We start from the raw sequence: 6000 nt of genomic DNA on the forward strand, positions 1-6000 counted from the left end.
ATTCTTCCCCAGGTCAGTTGGGACCTGGCCCAGCCTGCTCTGGTGGCTGACGGCTGCCCCACTTACAGGCATTGTGTCCATAAGAAGAAAAGCTGCCACTTCCTCCCATGCCTCTTTTTATGAGTCAGGGAAGCCCCCCAGTAACCCACCCTCACGTTTGATTGGCCAGGATGAGGGCCATCTGTTCACCTTGAGCCAATCACTGGCGAGGACAACAGGACCCGCCCCATGGTTGCTCAGCCAATCAGGATTTACCCGAGACATGTGGACTAGGGTTGACTCCTGAGCAAAATCAGGTTTCTACCCAGAAGAAAAAAGGGGGTGGTGGTTAGGTAGGACCAGACAGCAAAGCGGATCCTTTTCTTTTTACTAAGAAGTAGTTGTGGATTATTTGAAATTTTTAAAAGATTATATTATTTTTAAAAATCTAACATTAAAAAAAATAATTCTAGGGCTTCCCTGGTGGCGCAGTGGTTGAGAGTCCGCCTGCCGATGCAGGGGACGCGGGTTTGGGCCCCGGTCCGGGAGGATCCCACATGCCTCGGAGCGGCTGGGCCCGTGAGCCATGGCCGCTGAGCCTGTGCGTCCGGAGCCTGTGCTCTGCAACGGGAGAGGCCACAACAGTGAGAGGCCCGCGTACCACACACACACACACACACAAAATAATAATAATAATAATTCTAATGCATAGAAAAAAGACTGAAGGGAGATTGTGCGTAATTTCATTTTCTTCAGTCTTTTCTACATTTGCCAAAAATTAAGTATACTTTCATAACAGAAAAATAACTTTTACAATGTTCTCCAGTTCTCAGTATTTTGACTTTCAAAGGGGCGCAAATATCCCTTGAGACATTGCACAGCGCCACTTTTGGTTCAGAAAAGGCTGGAAATATCGCGCAGCTCAGCTCTGTCACCTGCCTTCCTTTAGGAGGGCTTGTGTCCACCGGAAGCCCAGACGATTTTCAGTGACCTGGGACATAACCCTCCACGGCCTTCAGCAAAGTAGCGACATGCATAAAGTCCTGGCCCTGGGTCCCACCTCCTACCCTCGGGCCCCGCCTCTGCTGTGATCCCCATTTTAGGTGTTCAGATGCTCCCTGCCCCGCCCTCCCTCCCTTGTTACCACACCCCCTCCCCCAGGTCTGCTTTCGCTCCAATCACTGCTCTACTTGTCCTGCCCTCACGCCTATCACAGGGTCACACAGGCCGTTGCCATTCTCTTGCACTTGGCTTTCAAGGTTTATTTGGGCAGGGCATGGAATAGGAATGGGCACAGAGAAATCTCCTTTGCAAATAATAAGTGGAATTCTCAGACATACACACATAAGAGCAGCGTGGGCTGAAGTATTTAGCGGGCTACCCAGATTACCCCTCCTTAAATCAGGGTGAAGGAGACGGCTTCCTTGGAACATCCATCTTCCCCAGACGTCAGGAGGAAGCAATCGCCTCAGAGCATGAAGTATAAAGGGCTGGGTGGTGAATTCCCACCCACCCCCACACTGCCTTCAGGGAGCTCAGATTAAACTGAAGAGGGCTGATGGATGGCTCTGACCCTTAAAAGGGCCTGGCCAGGGACACACCAATACCCTTCCCCCCAAAATATATTTTTAAGGCGTGCCTGATTGCCACAAACACCAGTCGGTCTCGATCAACAGAACCTGCAGGGTGAGTACCAGGAACAGCCTCAGGTAAATATATTGCTAGAAGAGTATCACCGAGGCTCTCCAGAAGCCAGGGCCCTGCAGGAGAAGAGTGGAGATGTGGGTGCTTCCCATCATCCCATTAACTTGCACAGCTGCCCGCCCTCCATCCCCAGGCGGGGCTCTCTACTGCCGACCCTAGGTTTGCTGATGAACCACATGGAATCTCGAATTGGTGAACTACGCACAAAAATATTTTTAGGAACCTCTTCTTCCTCCTTGCCCCGCAGCCATCAGCAGTAAGAAAAGCAAGCCCTTTTGTTATGCCTTACATGTGTCCTCCACTGGTCATCCTACCAACTTGATGAGGCAAGCATTATTCCCATTATTTTTTCTAACCAGGACACTGAGGCTCAGGATGGTTACAAAAGTTGCCCCAAGTCACACAGTAGCTGAGCAGGGAGGCTACCCCAGGTCTGTCTGATTTCAATATCTGCATTTTATTTCCTGGCAAGTCACAGAGCTTTCCATTTAAAGAAAACTAGAGATCAAGGATGACCAATGTGAGAGCCCTACCAGAAAAACCCCCTTTCCTCGGCCCCTCTCCGGCCACACCACTGAAGAGTGGTGTTCCAGGGCCTCATTTCAGTCTAGAAAGAATCTCCCTTCCTCATCTTAGCTCCTTGAGGGCAGGGAGGACCCATGTGCTTTCTTTCCCTGTCACCTGGGCCTACTACGCAGATAGATGCTTGGTCAACACAGGCAAAACTGAATTAAGAATATTCCAGAAACTTCTAGTGTGTCACAGCCTCCGGAGCACCTGGGATCTTGTAAGAAATGCAGAATCTCAGGTCCCAACCCAGACCCAAGGTCCCCAGACAATCAATGCCACGCGCTATAAAGTTTGACGCGTGAAGTTCTGCACCCTCCACTTTTTTTAATATACCTTTGTTTGTTTTTTCACACCTACGTAGAAGATAAACAAAGATAAACTTTCGTTTCCATTCCGAGTCATCATACGGAAACCACACATTGTCTTATGACCCACAAAAGTTCAAGTGATCTCTGGGGGAACTTTACCCAAGAGATTACCTTGCTTAAAATGCCAAGTGATCCCCAACCTCAAAGAATTCCGTGAGAAACAGCAGCGTCTTAGATAAAGACTGCATTAAAAAAAAAATTCCTCCTTTAAATATGTTCACATTTAGTAAGTGTTTATTTAGTGCTCTAAGGTGCTATTAATCATCTTCAGATTTAAACTAGAATTACTCAGAGTTGAGTACCCCATTAGCATTCAGCAATTTCTACCCTTTGGATAACTGTCATCGACAAGTCAGCTCATTTCCTACACCTACTTATTACTGAGTGCTGATGATGAGCAAGACCTCCGAGGGATGAGATGCTGGGGAGAGTCTGAATGTGGCAGTCCCTGACCTCCTACCTTTGCTACACATAGAATGAAGATCAGGAACGTGCTAATCAAATATTTCTGTAAGCAAATAATGCATATCATTTCCACTGTTTAAATGCAAAACTCAATTACATGCTTCTTTGATGCTGCCAATTACACTGTTGCTGTAAGAAAGCCAAGCATACGGTGTCACTGGGCTATTTTCAACACCTCATAATCTGACCTCTCTTGGGAAAGAGATGCCACCCTGTGCACGGCATCAACATGGGACAGTCGGTGCCTGGATCACCATGGAAAAAATGACTTTTCACGGAAAGAATAAAATACATACTTGTTTTAGAAATTAAGAAAAAGGACTTAGCCCTCTGGAGGCTAAGGTTCCAAAGCCAAATTTATGAAAAATTACTATAAAGGTCGTGATATAAAGAGCATATGCATGCATTATTATTTTAATCTGAAAGAAATCACTAATTTTGAATGTTTAACCTAAAAACTAGTTGCAATGCTAAGAGCCAGCTTTAAAGATTACCAAGAGTTAAGAAAGATTGTTCCAAAAATAAGATGAATTCAACTTCATAACGACACACATCAGATGATGTCGTCATTTTAAACGATTTTTACTATTTTTTAATCATTTTCATAATTAAATAGCCAGAAATAGTAAAAAAGGGGCCCAAACGTTTACAAGAATCAAACGAGCTTAAAAACAATTGTCATTTTCTACAGAAAGATGAATTCCTGAGCCACCATCTGAACACTCACTTCTCCAATCAGGGAATGTTTTTCATCACACTAATTAGTGAAGCCTCACTTGGTTATTTTCTTGGCATGTTTAACTCTTTGGGGGGTAACGTTTTATTAATAACATATTTCCTCTGGAATATATTCCCTTCCCTGGCCTCCATGGGAATCAGTATGGGGAGCAGTGAGAATAAAACTGATTCTACATCTGCTACAGATCAGCAAATAAACAGAGGCATCGATTTCCAAGCAGAAAATGGCTAAAAACAGCATATTTACAATTCTTCTAATCCACACTCCACATCTCTCTGTGAGATGGAAGACAATTATTGAAAACCTTTACGGTGCACACTTTATTTTTAACTAAATCTTTAGGTAGACTGCTGAGAAATGCCAATACTTCTACCGGTCTTGGTTTAGCTGGGCAGTCAAACAGATTTTTTGCTTTTGCAAAATAGTGGCCCAAGCCTGAATAGCTCATTTAAACATCGTATGTATTGGGGAGTTATTTTAAAATACATTTGGGGGTTATTTTTGGCAAACTTCTCCTTCAAGAAATCTTCTGGGCAGAAAGACACAGCTACGACTTGCCCTTGAATTTTGAACTAGCACCTCCCAAGGAAGAGCAATTAAAACTTGCTGTGTTTTAATGCAAGTCATAATGAATTGGTCAATTCACTGATCAGGGACTGAGTTAGCTAGTGTCCGATAGACAGAGGAATGGACAGGGCCGAACCCTGCCAGGAACTGCCTTACAGCTAATATCTGGGAAGTCCAAATAGGGAACACCCTTCTATTAAGGAAAAGAAGGTCTGGGTTCTAAATGACCAAGAATGACCAGTTCGTCTCTGCTAATTAAGTTAATAACTACTCAATATTTTACCTTAAAGAAACAGGCCAATCAATTTAATGAATCAAAGGAGCACGTACTAAAAAGACGAAACTCGCCAAGCTCTCCCCTTTCGGACCCCTTCTGAACACCTGTTGAACTCAGGGGCTTTTAACTTTCCGAACTAAAGCCTCCCGGATACAACCTTGGGAGCTTTTAGACTTTCTGGAAGTGCGTACGTATTTTTAAGGTTTCCATCTTGCTTCATCGACAAAACTGGTTACTAATTATTTATGAACCACAGGGCTGAAAACAAACTTTCTTACCTTGAGCAGTTAAGGAGAGGCAGGCAGAGGAGAGGGGTTGGTTTTTAATTTGGCCCCTTGGTACCCGTCCCTACCCCCCTCCACCACCACCACCCTCGTTACCGACCCCGCGGCGCTCTACGGAAAGGTCAAAGGTAAGCCTCCCTCCTCGGCTCCGGGAGGGGGCACACCTCCCAACAAAACAACACCCTGGCATCCAACCTGAGGAGCTCCGGGTGGCACGGCGGCGCGAGGGGCTGAGCCACGCTCTCTCCGGGCGTCCAGGGGGCAGGCTCGGCACCCATTCCGGCCCGGAACCAATTCCGACCTAGGTGGTGCCCGGGGCGCGCACGGCACTCTCTCCGGGGGTCCGCGGCGCCCCCACGCTCCGAGGTGGGGGCGCGCGGTGGGGCTCGGGGAGGCCAATGGGCGACCCTCGAGGCTGCTACCCGGGCACGGCCTCCGCCCACCCCGAAGGTACTCTCAGAGCACCCCAGATCCTGAGGTTCGGGGTGTCTCGTCCTCTCCCTCTTTGGCGAGACGCACCCGGCGCCCACCCGCCCGGCCGCCGCTGCGGTCCCGCAGGACGCGATGTCCCCGCCGCGGGACCCGGGACTGGGGGTGGGGACCCAACCGCCCCGCGCCCCCGACCCCCGCGCCGCGCAGCCCCGGGCCCAAGCGTCCCTCCCCACCCCGCGTGTCCACCGCGCCGGCGAGCAGGTGACGGAGTCCCGCGACCCCGCGCGCACGTCCTCCCACCCGGGCCACCCGCGTCCCGGGGTGCGGCCCTTACCTCGGAGCGGGCCGGGGCGGCCCCGCGGGGCCGGGCGCGGACTGGGCCGGGAGGACGCGCCTCCCGCCGCCGCCGCTGGGAGCCGAGGAGGCGAGCGGGCGCGGCGAGCTCCTCCCGGGCGGCGGCGGGAGGCGCTGCTCTAGCAGCCGCCGCCGCCGCCGCCGCCGCCGCGGCTGCGGGTCTCGGAGCTACGCGGCCGCGGCTCCCGGGCCGCCGCCGCCGCCGCGGGTTCCCTTGGCTCCTGCGGGAGGCCCGCTGCTCGCGCGGCAAACTCTTCCGCA

At 50.0% G+C, this 6000-nt stretch overlaps 1 protein-coding gene across 2 annotated transcripts in view; it reads right to left on the reverse strand.

Moving 5' to 3' along the window:
- NPAS2 (neuronal PAS domain protein 2) overlaps window positions 1-5800 on the reverse strand; it is a 192078-nt gene extending 186278 nt beyond the window's left edge. The window contains exon 1 of one of the 2 annotated variants that reach the window (XM_060117278.1): window positions 5720-5800. The gene's annotated coding sequence lies outside the window, so the exon portion shown is untranslated. The remainder of the gene's footprint in view (window positions 1-5719) is intronic. The other variant, XM_060117279.1, reaches the window with a different exon arrangement.
- Between the last annotated feature and the right edge of the window lie 200 nt (window positions 5801-6000).

Source organism: Mesoplodon densirostris, chromosome 14, assembly GCF_025265405.1.
Source record: "Mesoplodon densirostris isolate mMesDen1 chromosome 14, mMesDen1 primary haplotype, whole genome shotgun sequence".
NCBI classification, from domain to species: domain Eukaryota; kingdom Metazoa; phylum Chordata; class Mammalia; order Artiodactyla; family Ziphiidae; genus Mesoplodon; species Mesoplodon densirostris.